The sequence below is a fragment of the Peromyscus maniculatus genome, chromosome 3 (genome assembly GCF_049852395.1).
Source record: "Peromyscus maniculatus bairdii isolate BWxNUB_F1_BW_parent chromosome 3, HU_Pman_BW_mat_3.1, whole genome shotgun sequence".
Lineage (NCBI taxonomy): Eukaryota > Metazoa > Chordata > Mammalia > Rodentia > Cricetidae > Peromyscus > Peromyscus maniculatus.
The window spans coordinates 89,074,572-89,091,590 of NC_134854.1; the positions used below are offsets into that span (position 1 = coordinate 89,074,572).

At 38.8% G+C, this 17,019-nt stretch overlaps 1 pseudogene; it reads left to right on the forward strand.

Annotated features, from left to right (window-relative positions):
- The first annotated feature begins 2,524 nt into the window (after positions 1 to 2,524).
- On the forward strand, positions 2,525 to 3,029 carry LOC102913135 (immunoglobulin kappa variable 1D-13 pseudogene; annotated as a pseudogene).
- Positions 3,030 to 17,019: the final 13,990 nt, after the last annotated feature.

Genomic DNA, 17,019 nt, shown 5'->3' on the forward strand with positions numbered 1-17,019 from the left:
GATAAAAATCAGAGCAAAATTGCTAATAACAATGGTCTATTGGGGCTGGCATAGCAATGTTTTATACAACATAAGCATTTCTCAGTACATTCTTCTTCATGAGATATACAGGACTTCCTTCAGAGAAAATAAATTACTTTTAGGTGGAGCTATTACTAATAAATTTAAAACCTCAAATGTTTGGTGTATTGTGTGCACAGCATAGACTAGGAAACGTTTGAGGTCAGCACTTGAAGATTAGGATACTAGTCATGTTCTACATCTTGATGTCCAGTTTTAAACCATTGTTCCGCTATTGTGCAAATGGCTTTAGAATCAAATGATCTTTTGGATAGGTGATTCTCAGAAGAACATGTCTGAATCAAATTTTTCTGTTCCTCACAATCCAGGCATAGTTTCAAAGCTGCACCTTTAGGTCAGTGGAGAAAAATGATAAATTTGATCTTGGGGATATTCAAATAGAATTTTCTAGAACAGTGGTGTTATTATAGAATCCAAAACCTTTACATTTAAATTCAGAGGCTTACCATGTTCATCTCTATTTCCCTTTCCAGGACTAAACAAGGCTAGTTCTAAAATTCATGCTCATTCCTTTATACTGCAATCATGATTTTATTGTGACAAAAATACAGATAGACCATCAATAACCATTGAAATCATACTAGTGGATTGTAGGATACTAAGAGAAATGGCAGTAGTGATATGGGATTTAGCATGCTCTTAAATCAAGAATTGACTCTGCCCACTGGCAGTTGTTGTCAATGAGCCCTATGATTTCAGACCACGGTTAACATATGGATGCTACTCATCCCCAGGACAAGGTTGTCTTGTCCATTGGCAGTAAATATCTTATCCTTATATGGTGAGGAAGGGTATTCTGTGCTTTATAAATGCCCTGATCCTCTTTCTCCAATGTTCAGTCTTCTACTACTGAGTGGAGGGTGCCCCTATATGCTCTACTGCCATGTAGAGACACTCTCTTCACCCCATTGCTGCTTCATATTCACATCTCACAATCTGTTTTTCTGCCTATGTCATAGAGAGGATGCCTTACACACAGTCTTCGTTCCAGTACCCTGTACCATGTGCTAGACCAGCACAGTTTGGGTCCTGGAACCGGACTAGGGGCAGTGAGGGAATGAAGAAAGGACAGACAGACAGACAAACAGACAGACAGATGGAATTCTGCTTCCCTCCACAACCAAGAACCTCAGCATATTTATTAGGTAAAGTATAGAAGGAGGAGTTAGCTGGTCTCCACAGGACATCTCTGTAGGCCAGAAGCCTCAGGCTATGAAAATCCAGGGGTAGGAAGTTCTTTCACACACTGCTCAATTGTTCATAAAGACTCACACTTAGATTCCCAAGAGGATCTTTGCCAAATCTCTTGTGCCTGACCCATATTAGGAATTGGCTTTGCCAATGTTTCACAAGCTCAAGGTCTGAAACATGACCATACTCCCATACCCGTGTAAACAATACACATTCACACAGAACTTCACTAACTCAGGGATTCCTCTGCTTTACATAATATTTTTTCTTTGTGAACAGTTGCAAGTTTCAAGTGGGATGGTCACACACCTTAACCAGGCATGAATAACTATTTTTTAGTAGGAATTATAAGGGATGGCCACAGAAAGATGGGTAGCTTTGAGGAATGAGGTATATTGTAGCACAGCTGAACACTTGCTGAGAAAAAAAAAGAAGAGGAAAGAACATTAAAAAGGGAGGAAAACTACCACAGTTTGAAGACAATGTGTTCATAGTGGTATAAGCTCTATGGCTGGTCCCTACTGGGAAGACTATAATAAAATTTTGCATATATTATTTGTTCACATATTTTTATCTTTTTCAAAATTTAAATTTGTGAGAAGAGGTCTTCTGTGTAACAGCTCTTGCTGTCCTGGAAATTGCTTTGTAGACCAGGCTGGCCTCGAACTCACAGAGATCTACCTTTATCTGCCTCCCGAGTGCTGGGATTAAAGGTATGAGGCACTAGCATCAGGCTAAAAGTATATTTTTATCTCATATTTCACCACTGATTGGTGGTATACAGGGGTAAAAATAGTACAGAATTCTGGAATATGGTCTAAAGAGCTCTCTATGGTCTCAAGAATATCCACATGTCGAAATGAAGATGACTCCTAAAACATCTTCCAGTTTCTGGAATCGCCTTTGGGAATGATGGATGAATATGTAAGGCTAGCCAGAAATTCATGTCACAAATCATGTAGAAACAAAAAATAATTCACTCTCAGGATATCAGAGTCAGTCTTTCTTCTGAGTTGTGGAAAGAACCAAATTTGTGTAGAAAATCCCACAATGTCTTAATCTGCCCCAGAACATAGGGTCCTGAGGCTGGCATAGAGTTAGTCCCTGAGGAGAGACAACCCTGTAGCTGTGACCACATCATCTAGCCCCTGCTAATTTGCATGTAACAGAACATCCCATGCTTCTGAGGATTTCTTAATAGGCTGATAATACGCTGTGTAGGAGTCAGTACTATTCAGGACACAGCACAGCCATGAAGGCTCCTGCTCATATCCTGGGACTTCTGCTGCTCTGGATCCCAGGTATGGAGAACAGCAGTGCTTATCTCAGTGCAGTCAGAGCTGCCTGGCTTGTTGGAAACTCTACACATTGAACTTTAAAGGCAGCATTATATATTTTTGGTTGTGTGTTGTATTTTTCTTTCTTTCTCAATGCTAGGTTCCAAATGTGACATCCAAATGACCCAGTCTCCATCTCAGACTGTATCACTAGGAGACACAATCACCATCAACTGTCAAGCCAGTCAGAGCATTGGTGCAGCATTAGCCTGGTATCAGCAAAACCCAGGGAACTCTCCTAAGCTCCTGATCTATGCTGCATCCAGTTTGCATGCGGGAGTCCCATCCAGGTTCAGTGGCAGTGGGTCTGGGACAGATTTTACCCTCACCATCAGCAGTTTGAAGCCAGAAGATATTGGAACTTATTACTGTCAACATTACAGCAGTTACCCACCCACAGTGGAACAAGTCATAACATAAACCACTCAACAAAACAGAAGTGCAAGCCAGGCTGCCTCAGCTGCTCCTCCTGGTGCTTCCACCTGCTGAGATCATTATGCATATGAAGTTGGCATTGAAGAGCTCTGAGTGACTTTGAATAAGAGACTATGAAGGTTACTCCTGTTCTTAAACTCTAGCAGCAAAGGCTCAACGAGGTAAATTCTGATTTGGTAATACTGTTCAGGACTCAGAAGGCTTCTGGGTTATGACATCTATTTGAATTTACACATCAAAGAAAAAATTCAAAGGAGATTTACAAAAAGATGGAAGAAAGGGAATAAGTGTCTACAGTCTTCTAAAAAGATTTTTTGGAACATACAATCTTGTGAAGGATTAGGAGTTAGACAGGTCACTGATAAGCAGAAAGACAAAAACGGGGGCCATAAATAGATAATAAAAATGATAAATATCCAGATGATAAAGATGGTAAACTTCTGCCCATTTTCTGATTTGACAGGTGGCAAAGGTCTAAAGACATGGCAGGCTTTTTCTTCTGCCACCAGGAACTGCTGTTCAAGTTCAAGGCTGGATCAAGACACATTTGCCTCAAAGTTGTGAGACTGTCAGCCTCCCTGTACTAGTGAAAGATGATCAATCATAAACTGGCGGCGGGGGCGGGGAAGACCCCCCAGACATTCTTAAAATGCAGAGCCCTCAGGGAGACACCGGGATTCCTGAGTCCTCCCTCTGCTCTGCAGAGGCTCTTCTTCTCTGTGTGCTGTGTGCCTTGCTGTGTGTTTCACCCCTTCATCTATTGATTCTGTTGCTGCAGCTGATGTTTTCCTTGCTCCTAGTTGTTTTGCTCAAGACTTTTCCTGCCTTTTAATTCTTTAACTGGCAGTGAAAATGAACTCTATCAAGAACCCTAGACAATAATCCATGCACCACTTAGTGGTCAAATTTTTGTGTTCCAAACAGTGAGAGGGCTGCATTCCCAAATGTTGAAAATATAGCCACAAGTAAATAGTAAATTAAATTAAAATGATTATATTATTACCTACACAATGTTTGGGAATATGATAATTCGTACAAATACTAATAACAGGGTAATTGTCTGATACTTCACCTGTGGCCAACCAGTATCTGTCACCCAAGATCTAAACTTTCTTGCCATCTAGCTCGTAGACTTGGCTGAGAAGACCAAATGTGACAAAGCTGATTGCTCAGCTGCCTGGTCAACTCTCTGGAGATTATCAATCTTCATCATATGCCCTACCTTCTATCCTGATGGAATAGTATTGGGTTTTCTTCTTTTAACTCTCACAGAGGCCTCCCATTGAACACATTGTTAGGAGAACAAATAGGACAAAAGAAAAGTGAAACATGTGGTTCCAGAATTATTTTCATGCTGGCAATTAACACCTTATGGTCCTTTGTGATCACCATGTCCCAGCATGAATTTTGGCAGTTAGATGTTAAACCAAGATAAACTTGTGATGACTACTCTTCTTCATCAACTTCATTACATCTGGAATTAACTAAACCTCAAACTTCTAGGTATACCTGTGAGGAATTCGTGATTATATCATTTGAGGTGGGAAAGCCTTCCTTAAATCTGGGTCAACCCTTCTGGTAGCTGCCTATATAAAGACATGGAAGAAGGAAGCTCTTTCTCTACCTGTTTGCCTGCACTGTTGTTAGCAAGTTAATTATTTCTCTGGTGTTTGAGTCTACTTCTTTAGGATGATGATGTATGAATTTCTCTCCAGCTCTTGCCGCTAAGTCCTATGAGTCCCAGAGCCCACTTATAAAATAAACACACAGACTCTTATATTATTTAAACTGCATGGCCATTAGCTCAGGCCTATCATTGTCTAGCTCTTACTCTTGTAATTAGCCCATTTCTATTAATCTTTACTTTGCCATGTGGCTCGTGGCTTACCAGTACTTTACATCTTCCTTGTCCTGGCAGCGGCTCCAGGGAGTCTCCCCTATCCTTCCTCCTTCCTCAATTCTCCTCTCTCCTTGTCCCGTCTATACTTCCTGCCTGGTCACTGGACAATCAGTGCTTTATTTATATAGAGCAATATCCACAGCAAATGTATACAATGTATACTGAAGACCAGCCAGACATCCATCCTCATGGATTGAAGGGGCAACTATTGGATTTTTTTACTTACTCTCAAAAGAGGTATTGCTGAACTAACTAGCTGGACCATGTAGTGGGTAGCCATTCCAGCTTGGATCTGGAAGTTCCAACCACCATTGAGACTCTGGCAACTGTCACGCCTACGAGGCGGGGCGAGGGGAGGCGCCTGGAAACCCGAGAGCTGGATGGGCCAGCGCTCTCTGGGTGCGCTCTCTGTGCCAGGACGCTGAACGGTGAAGGTGGACTGTGCAGAGCTCCGGAGAACACTGCTGGATTGCAATACACCTTCCCCAGACCCTGCGACCTACCTTTCACTTAATTTGTGAGTTACGCCATTAAATAAATATCCTTTTAACTACGTGGAGTGGCCAAAATAATTTCTCCAATAGGACCACATCTTGTAATCCATTTTAATAAATCACACACACACACACACCCCATACATATGTACAACATGTATACATAAATGCACATATATATTCATTCTATCAGTTCTGCTTCTCTAGAGAACTTTGGTTAATACCAAATTTGGGAACAGAAGTTGTTCTAGAGCAACAGAAGTGTAAGGATGAGGTATTCCAAATTTTATTGACCATTCTGGCATAATATCAAAAAAAAGTTCATTGATATATAATAAATAAAATAATGAGAAATTACTACAAATACAAATAGTAATCATTTGGCAAACACATTGAGGAGTGTGACCTTTATTTTAGTTAATACAAAAAATTTTAAACCCAAAAGTTAAATGAAGCTATCAACATACTTTCTCTCTATGTATATTTGTGTGCCCAAGGCAATTAAAATAGCAGAATCATGCCATTAAATGTTGATCACTACAAATGTAAGCAGAGACCTACCTTAGACCAAGTAATTGAAAATTTCTACTTAAACAAGGTGAAAAGAATCCACCGGTGGTTTAAGCAGCTGTACTTTAGGTGATATTTACTTTACCTAATGAAAGTTTTAGGAAATATATTTCAGGTCACATGTTGAAAACACATTTTACTTCATTCTCTAAAAGTACAAAATTAAATACTCTAATAATGCAAGTTCAGATTTATGATCACTTCTCATGGTTATAGCTTCATGCTTTCGATAGGTTAGTTATTTTCTCTACTACTATGATAAAATTATAGAAATAACGTAAGGGAGAGAAAGCTTATTTGGCTTCATTGTTGGAACTCACAGTCTTTCATGCCAGGAAAAACACAGTAGCAAGATCTGTAGGCACCAGCAAGTCACAAAGGCTTGTGTTAAACTCACTTTTTCCTTTTCATTCAGTGCACATCCCAAGCCACAGGATGAGCCGGCCACATTTAAGGAGGGTTTTCCTACTTCAACTAACCTACAAAGAAATGCCCCACAGCCATGCCCTGAGGTTAACAATCTACACAATCCTTCACATATGTGCTCAAAAGTGTCTCCTTGGTGCTTCTATATTCTGTTATGTTAACAGTCGACATTAACACTCACAGCTTCTAAGAATGGTTTTAGTAATTTTGGAATTACTCAGTTAAAATTTGTTCTAAAAAGCAAATTTTGTGTCACAATTAGAAGATTTATGATTGTTCATGTAGTTTGAACTCAGGGTTTACTCATTACCCCAAGTTGTCATTCTTAGTTTTGTCTCTGTCTAATTAAATGAATCACAGGATAGAGATTGGCTTGGTTACCATTTATAGAACTAATCACTTGAGCCCTGACAGCATGAGTTGAACCAGTTTAAACATGCATACCTGTTACCATGCATAGTAGTTATGTTCTCCCATCACTATGACAAAAGAAACTGATTAAAACAACTTAAAGAAAGGACTTAATTTAAATCAGCATTTAAGAAGGAAGACATACTGTCTATCATGTGTTAGATTCTAGGGAGGAAGAGGAGAGGTTTGACAGTGAAGGATGCAGAGATGGAGCATCCTTTAAGGAAAGGGCTTTATTAAGAGTTGTTAACACCATAGACAACATAGGCAAGGAGAGAGAGGGAGGGAGGGAGAGAAGGAGGGAAAGGGGGGGGAAGAAGGGATAGAGACAGAGAAAGGGAGAGAGACAGAGAAAGAGAGACAGACAGACACACACACACACACACAGAGAGAGAGACAGAGAGAGAGAGAGAGAGAGAGAGAGAGAGAGAGAGAGAGAGAGAGAGAGAGTGAGACTGACTTCAGTCCCTGTCCCAAAACACAATTGGGTACTTACTCTTAAGTGTTTCTTAGGAAGAGAGATGTCCTACACTTTAAGTGTCTTATACAAGAGGATCTAGAGCCGAACATTTCCAGCATTATAGCTTATATTAAAAACAGCTTTGTAAGAATGCATGGAAAATAGATAGGAAAGGGCTTATGGGATTAGTGAGACTCAAAATTCATCTGGTTCCTTCCTATTTAATTAGAGCACTATTGGGCTAGACAGAATGCAGCCATATCTCATCCTGTGATAGGTAGTCAGGCTTTGGTTATGATCAGAATTCTGATGGTTGTGGGGTGGTAGAATATAACAGATACAGCACTGGATCATTTTGGGTTCTGTTAATCCCTTAGACAGGCATTTATTGTCTAATTCTTTGTGTGACCTAACTTGTTTATGACTATTATGTAAGTGAATTTTCATGTATTAACATATACACAGCTTCCACTTGCCCCAAAGTTGAGAACGTCATCATATAGCATATGGGTCATGGACAGAACTTTCTTTACTTTGATATAACCTCCTTACGTGATATCGCTACCAATGCATTTAACAAATACATACCTAAAATATGTGGATTTACTTGTTCCTTTGCTATAATGTTACACAAACTTCGTGAACTATGGACCCTTGGATGTAGCTAGTCCACATAGAGAGTAGATGAGAGACTGAGTTTCTTCCATTGGGCAGAAAAAAATAAACTAAACCACATGATTCTACATGAAGACCACTCAGATGCACTATTCAAACAAAATAAGTAAAAACCTTCTTAATTATTCTAAATCACTTTCTAGAAGGAGTTCTTAAGAAGTGCTTGAAAGTATTCATTACATACAAACACAATGAAGAAGTATGACAGAGGGTTACATTGTTAAATTTTTACATGGAATGTATATTTGAATTCTGTGGGATAAAATAATTTCTACTGTGCCTCTTGCCTTGCAAAAGGCCATGAGCTCTCCATGTGTAAATCTCTCAAGTCCTTTGTCATTGAATTCTCTTGAATTGTTATATTTAGAAGTCTCATGGATAGACAATTTCTAAACATTTTTGAACACACTAAAATAATTATCCTTATGACAAAAGATATCAGATCATACTTCAATGAGCTCAAGCCATAATAAGGCTCAATGAAAGTTCAACAGAAGCATCAAAATCTCATGTTTGTGTGTGGGTGTTATATTTTAGTGAAAAAATAACTGTGAACCACACAGGGTAGTCATTTTCCTCTGTGCGATTGACATGAGTGTCCATGCCAGTATGGTTATGTCTAGTGCTGTCTCAGGATGGAAGGGGTGTGTGCATCATGTCCTCCCACAGATCAACACTCTTACTCTGGAGTCCTTCTTTCAACTGCTGTAGTACTATGGACTGCACTGGTCTTCTCCAAACACAGGTGACACTTGACCATTTCCTCATGAGAGATTTCCTTAATTCTCTTTGGCTTTGAATACTGTTGTGCTTCTTCTAAGGGGTTGGCATGTTGTTTGATAGGGAGGACCTTTCCTTCTATTTTCTTTCCTTTATTTGTAACCTCACAGATAAAGCACTACACAAGATGAGGTGCCCAAGCCAGCTCCTGGGATTGCTGATGTTATGGATCCTTGGTAAGTGAAATGAGAATGGGTGGATGTTTCATATTTCTTGACCCTTCACTTTCAGTGGGTGTTCTGTGTACATGTGAAATATGTGGGGTATTTTCTTTAGAAGGAGCATGTGGAGAGTAGATCTATTGAGGTAAAAGAAATGTCAGAAGGATCCAGGATACATGTTCTGGGGTATACTCTGGCACTGATAGATGGTGACAGCCAGCATAGAAGATACCTAAAGACCCTCTTCATTTGTAAACATATTCTTTTATATTAAAAAATTTCATAGAGTAAAGATATAAATGAAGAAAATAATGAAAGAAAAATCATAAAAGTATCTTTCTGTGTTTATTTCTTACCTCACGTATTTTCTGTTTTTATAATACCTGCAGCAGGTATTAGTTGCAAATAGCTTCTTGGTTAGAGATGGAACTTTGTGTTCACTTTCCCTTACCCTTATCCCTGCTAGAATTTTGTTTGGTTTGAAGTTCTGCAAGTTTGGGTGCACTATGCCAGTCTTTGTGAGTTTATGTGTATATCAGCCACATGATGGAATGAAGTCACTACCATCTCTGGCCTTTACAATCTTTCTGCTTCAAGAAGGGAGCTCTTTCCATTTTTCTGACATCTTCAATTTCTTTTTTCAGGGACTTAAAGTTCTTGTCATATAGGTCCTTCACTTGCTTAGTTAGAGTTACCCCAAGTGGATCAAATACCTCAACATAAATCCAGTTTCTCTGAACATGATAGAAGAGAAAGTAGGAAGTAGTCTTGAATGCACTGGCATAGAAGAGCACTTCCTAAATATAACACCAGTAGCACAGACACTGAGAGAAACAATCAATCAATAGGACTTCTTGAAACTGAGAAGCTTTTGTAGAGCAAAGGACATGGTCAACAAGACAAAGTGACAGCCTACAGAATGGGAAAAGATCTTCACCAACCCCACATCTGACAGATGGCTGATATCCAGAATATATAAAGAACTCAAGAAATTAGACATCAAAATGTCCAACAGTCCAATTAAGAAATGGTCTATAGAGCTAAACAGAGAATTCTCAACAGAGGAAGCTCAAATGGCTGAAAGGCATTTAAGGAATTGCTTAATATTCTTAGTCATTAGGTAAATGCAAATCAAAATGACTCTGACATCTTACACCTGTCAGAATGTCTAAGATAAAAACACAGAAGACAGCTTATGTTGGAGAGGATGTGGAACAAGAGGAACACTCCTCCACTGTTGGTGGGAGTGCAAACTTATACAGCCACTTTAGAAATCAGTATGGAGTTTTCTCAGAAAATTGGAAATCAATCTTCCTCAAGCCCCAGCTGTAATACTCTTGGGCATATAACTAAGGAATGCTCAATCATACTACAAGGTATGTAGTATGTAGTATACAAGGTATACTACATGCTCAACTATACTCATAGTAGCATTATTTGTAATAGTCAGAACCTAGAAACAACCTAGATGTCCCTAAACCAAAGAATGGACTAAGAAAATGTGGTACATATACACAAAGGAGTACTACTTAGCAGAGAAAAACAATGACATCATGAAATTTGTAGGCAAATGAATGGAACTAGAAAATAATCATCCTGAGTAATGATATATTTTTGGCCCTGTGTTTAAACTTTAATCTCATTTCAGGATTGCAAAAGACTCAGATAATTCTATGGTTATATTTTTCCCACTCAAGAATGTGCCCACATTGAATAAAATTTTATTTTCTGATTTTTACTCTCAAGTTTGCTTGTTAAGGACAGACTTCTAGGCCAGACTCAGGGCAGATTACATGATCCAACATTATGTAGCAAGAGGAGATTCTCTGAGACTTTGTAAGAGGATGTTGCTGAAAGTTTCCACTAAGAAGTAGCTGAGTCTTCAGAACAAGTGGTACTCATTATATTCAAAAAGGAATTATTATCTAAAATAGACAAAGAGCTAAAAGTGCAACCAACTCATTAATCAACAAGAAATCTAACAACCCAATCCATAAATGCATGAATGAAATGACAGTTCTCAAAAAATAAAATACAAATGAACAATAAACAATCTCTGTTCTTACAATCTTTCTCCAACCTCTTCTGTAATGTTTCCCTAACCTTGGAAGTGAGATCTGATATAGATTCCCTATTTGTAGTTGAGCATAGCACTGAAACTTATTCTCTGCACTTTCACCATTTGTGAGTCTCTGTCTGAGTCACCATCCACTGCAAGAAGAAACATCTCTACTGAGGTCTGAAAGATGCACTAGTATATATGTGCATAGATATAAATTTGGAAGATAGTTTGACACTGAGTCTATTTAGTAAAATAGTAATAGTTGGTTGGCTCTTGAGGCCTGTGATCTCTGAAACATTTGGAGCGTGGGCAGATTTGCATCACCAGGAATGTGTTTCTTCCTGTGGGGCAGGCCTTAAGCTGAGTTTAAAAAAGCTTTGGATAACACATAACATATGTGCTAATGTTGGTCAAATGATCAAGTCTTACATCCAGGTCATTACTGCAGTTCACAGCATTCACAGTTTTGTAAGAATGTTCATTTATATTTTGCCCCTCAGCAGCTCATATAACACCTTGCACTACAGCAAAAACTAACCTCACTGTCTCCCTTCTCTCTTGTCAATACTGACTTGATTGCTCCACATCCTTTTACAAATGTGGGTAGTGTCTGTAGAAATAATATCTTACCATAAAATTCTGGTTGGAAACTGTCTTACTTTGAATACAGTATCTGTGATAAACATCATGACCACAAGCAATTTATAGAAGACATTTATTTTGATTTACAGTTCAAGATTAGAATCCATGATAGCAGAGAGCAGGTGGCTGGAGCAGCGGGTAAGAGCTCAATTCTTGAACTACATGTAGGAAGTAAAGAACAAAAATTGAATGATGTATAGTTTTGAGATTTCAATCTTGCCACCAGTAACATACTTCTTCCAGCAACCTGAAAACCCAGTATGTACAGTGAGAGCAACTGGTGACCAACCAAATATTCAAATACTTGAACCCCTGGGGTACTTTCTCATTCAAACCACTACAGCAACCAAGAACAATGGTAATCACCCTCACTGTTTTGGGAATCTTCAGTATGCTTCTGATGCTTCCCAAACCTGGTTCAGGGATTTTTATTTGGCAACCTATAGCTTCCGGAATGAGCATAATGCTCAGCGTAGGTTAACTACTTAAACTTTTTTATATTAGTAAGAATATGTATGATAACTATCAAATAATAGGTTATTTTATGGCCTTTTACAACATCCTTAATGATAGTTTTCCCTTCCCTAACTCCCTCAATAGTACCATCCTCCCATGCATCTCCACACTTCACACTGCCTGTCTATTATTTCTTTTCCCCTTTCATGTCACCTGCGCACTATCGCCCCGACTTAGTATCTTCCTTTCCCTTCCCCACTACAATGGTTTCAGAGATTCATCAACTACTCCACATTAACCACACAATTCAAAATATTACCTTACACAATACAATCTTTCCCAGCTATATCTATTTCCCTAGAAATTTTATGATTTCTCTTTCTCTGTATCCAAATAAAGAAATGGATTGTTAACAATGAAGAAATCAAGTTATTGTGATTGCAGGAAACTGAATGCAACTGAAGGTAAATATATTACTTGAATTAAGTGAGTACCAGAATGAGAACTATCACATTTTTTACTCTCATTTGTATTTATTATTTATTAAATAGATACATATAATCATATATGTGCATATGACACAATTTAGAAATGAAACTTTCTATATGAACAAATTTTTAGGTTTTGGATGTGGCATTTTGGTTTCAGAGTAGACTAAGATGAATAACCAAGGTTTAAGGTATTTACCCTAACAGTTATCAATACTGTGGACAGACAATCCAAGGGAAATAGCGTGGCGGGGTGCTGCAGGGAGAGTTTAGTTCCCAGCACCAGAGACAAACAGCATGGCAGGGTCTCTGCAGAGAATCAGAGCCCACCTGAGAGAAGTGGGACTTGTTTCTAGACTGCTAAGATTCACAGCAAGAGTCTGCAGCCAAGCTCTTTGATTCCCAGGTAAAGAAGACAGTGCTTACCAGCATGTGCCTGGTGCCAATACCTTAAGACCAGCATCATTTTATCTTACCTCATTTCCCTGGTGAGAGCTGCCATCTTCAATGTCCCTGTGGAGCACAAGGTCAGTATCCATGAGTGTTTAGAGAGCTGTTCTAAAGTTGCCACTGGATTCAAACATCACATTTTTGTAGAAAAGAGACTAATGGGAATGGGAAGAAAAGGAAGTACAGAGGAGGTATAGTAGGAAATAACATCAAAGATAATATAGTATGCATGAATTTAGCATATTATCTTTAAATGCTGTTTTGTTCCTGTTGTCAAATTTTATAGTACCTTCTATTTTTAGGCCTGTGTGTTCTTACAGTTAGATTTAATATGTCTCACAGAATGACTGTTTCTGAGATTTGTTGACCATATTGCTGAATGGTTATCTTGGGAGAAACAAATATCAGAAACCCTTTAAAGCTACAGTTCATGTTTTTAATGAATAAAATTCATTGAGTATCAATATGAGAGAGGGTGTGTGATTTGTATTTCTGTAGGTTAGGAGCACTCCACACAGATTTTCCACAGCCTTTCCAAACATTGTCCAATGCCTGTGTCTCTGATACTGTCTTAGAAAGCAATTGCTTTGTGCACTTAGTGCTCCTATCACTAATCCAGAAGTTCACCCTGATGTCCTTTTTGTCCAGTGCTGAAGACAAGAAGACATTTTACATTAATTTCCTCAGAAAGGTGGTCCTTATTAATGCTCTGCTTTTCTCAAAGAGCTGCATATGTGTGAACATTGAATATTTTTTCCCTAGAGTGATCCATCCATGCAAGTCTGAGACCAAAGCTCAGTTGTAGACTTACTTTGTCTGTCCATGGCTTCTTAGCTCCAATATTAAGATTGAGGCATTCAGCCTTGTTTCTGAGACTGCTGATATTCTGATGGCTGATATAACAGCAGACATGAACAAGGAGAACACAGAAAGACAGACTTCTCCTTAATGGGACAATGTCTTTTTGTCCTTCCCAGACTGCCCACTGTAAAATCTCCTATGGAGGTCTCCACGGAATGCCTGACATCTTTTCTTAGCTGCTAAGAAAAGTGAAAATTGCCCTTTTCTCTTTCTCTTTCCTAAGCATTCTTCCATTCACTCTTGGCTTTTCTCATTGTTGTCTGAAGTTCCTTTCCTTCTTCGGCCACAAAGCTGCTTACTGACCTCCATGGTAACTCAAAGGGTTTGGCTTCCTCTCCACCTCTTTTCCATTTCTCTTCTCTCAGCTACTGAGATACACAATTTACTTACTGTATTGTTTGAGTTCCAATTTTAACAAGACTTCTTTCCAGTATGTTTTAAAATTATTTTGTTAACAAGACTTCAATTACAAAGAAAAGACTGCAAATTATCCTGTTTCCTTCCATATTATACACACTATAGTCCCTACTTCTATTTTTCTCATAGCACATGTAATTCTTTACTATGATGCTTTCACCACTATGTATAACTGTTCAATGAAAATACTTGGTTTTCATATTCTAAGTGTTTTTTGACATTGGAGTTTTAAAAAGTTACAAAAAACTGTTGTCAAAAAACTGAATATTCTCAACTACAACATATTAATATAAAAGGGTGCATTTCAAATTTCCCAGAAGAATTTTAAAAATAAAAAATTAAGTCTGTAATTTTAATGTAGTAATCAGACTTATGAATCAAATCTTTAGTGGTCACAGGCAGATGGATATTGGGGTAGGGCATGGAACTTATAGATTGCAGGATCTGATGGGAGGTTTTGATGGGGGTTTTGGTGGGGGACTGACTGAAGGAGTTTTCCCTGCTGGTCAGCAACATGATTTGCTTGGGAGGGGGGCAGGCAATAGATTCAGAATCCATGCCTGGTGCATGCAGGGGCTTTTTGGAGCCCACTACCTATGATGGGACACCTCATGCAGCCTTGAGGCAGGGGGAAGGACTTGGACTTGCCTCTACTGGATGTGCCTTTCCATGGGAGGCCTTGTCTTCTAGTGAGGGGAGTAGGGAATGGGTTGAGGGGAGAGACTGGGGGGACAGGAGGAGGGAGGAGGGGGATCTTTGATTGGTGTGTAAAATGAATGAAAATTTTTTTTAATAAAAACATCTTTAGTGGGCAATAGAAAAAAGTATGTATTTATTTCTAAGAAAAAGTCAATCAAAAGATTGGAAAGGTTTTAGTTAGTGAGAACACGGAAGACACATAGTCTGGCATTGTTTATTACTCAGACTATGGCTTACATATTTTGATGGGAATCAGCACCTCAAAGGTGTGCACAGTTCTGCTGACCCTGCTCTCTAAAGTTTAGTTCTCATTGATCTTCAAGGTCCAAAGACAAAGAGGATCAGAAAACAATACCCTGCCAGAATAAGGTCTCAGTTCAAGTGTATTTCACTTAGGGAGGATAGCAATTGTGAAAAAAAGAAAGAACGAAACTCTAGACCCACTGTATATAAGCAATTATTAAATTATTATATTAAGTAATTATTTTATTGTTTGTATAACATATTATTACTAATTCTGACAAAGGAAACATCATGATTAGTGACCCACCATAGCGACATCACCACATATCCTCCCATTGAGCCTAAGCTTTATGAAAGGGACACATTACCTTTCCCTGTGGACAGACCAGGGAGCTGTTCTTTGCTGAGGAGTCAGAGACAAGCTGGGATGTTCACTGAAGCTGCCATCTCTTGTTTCCTCCCACATCTTGCCCTCTGTGAGGTACATATCCAGTGTATCTCTAGTTTTTTCCCACATCCTGAGACTTTCCACTTGTGTCAGGCTGCACATATACCTGTTTCAAATAACTGAAATAAATTATTACCCTTAGAAAACCCTTAATGACACTGATGGAACACAACCAGAACCCAAGAGAGATGGACTGGTCTGAATCATCTCTTGTTAGTCTATGTGCAAGAAGGCTGATTCTCCTCTAAGTGAACTTTTAGGGGAGAATCTCCTATTTACCATATTATGCTTATGCATAATATCTGTGTCACTATTGCAGTTCACAGGTCATCGAAGAGACCAGAGAGACTTCATTCAGCAACTAATGAAGCAGACACAGAGTCTCAAAGCCAAACATTAGGCAGAACTCTTGTAGTCCTGTGGAAGAGAGAGAATAAATCAGAGAAATCAGACCATTCAGGGACACCAGACAAGCATTTCTTATCAAATGAACTGACCAGGACTAATGGGGGTTCAGAAAGAACAGGGAGCCTGTATGAATCTTACATTGATCCTTCACATACATGTAATGACACATGGCCCACAGAATCAACTGACCAGGACTCACGAGGGCTAAGAAAGATCAGGGAGCTTGTATAGGTCTTACAAAGATCCTTTATATATATGTGATGACTGAGTAGCTTGGTGTTCCTGTGGGATTCCTAACAGTGGGAGCAGGGACTGTCTCTGACTCTTTTGTTTGCCTATGACACTCTTTTCCTCCTACTTGGTTACCTCATCCAGCCTTGACATTATGGCCCATAACTGGTCTTATTGTAGCATATTATGCTGTGTTTGGTTGATTAACCTGGGAGGCCTGCTCTTTTCTGAGTGTAGATGAAGAGGGGGGATGAACCTGGGGAAGAGAGGAGATAGGGGAACAGACTGAGGTAAGAGGAAGGGAAGAAAACTGTGGTTGAGATATATGAAAGAAGAATGCAATCTAAATGGTTCTGATAAATTATTCTTTTAATTTGTAGAAATGATCACTACAAACAAACAAAGAGTTCACAAGGAGGACACAGTTTTTTTTTTAATCCATAGGAATTAGTTGAGTGAGTTAAAAATTTAATAGTCCCTCCTCTGTTGTATATTCATTGGTAGTCAGATATTTGTCTATATTACCACTAATACATATTCGAAATATATTATTAAAAAGAGCTTACATACAGTAAAAAATTTCAAAAACCTCCAAACTTTAAAACTTAAAAAAAAAGAAAGAAATGCATTCTCCGAAGGCATATGTATGGACTGATCTTGGGCATCTGGGGACACAGGACTTGTGCTCAGTTA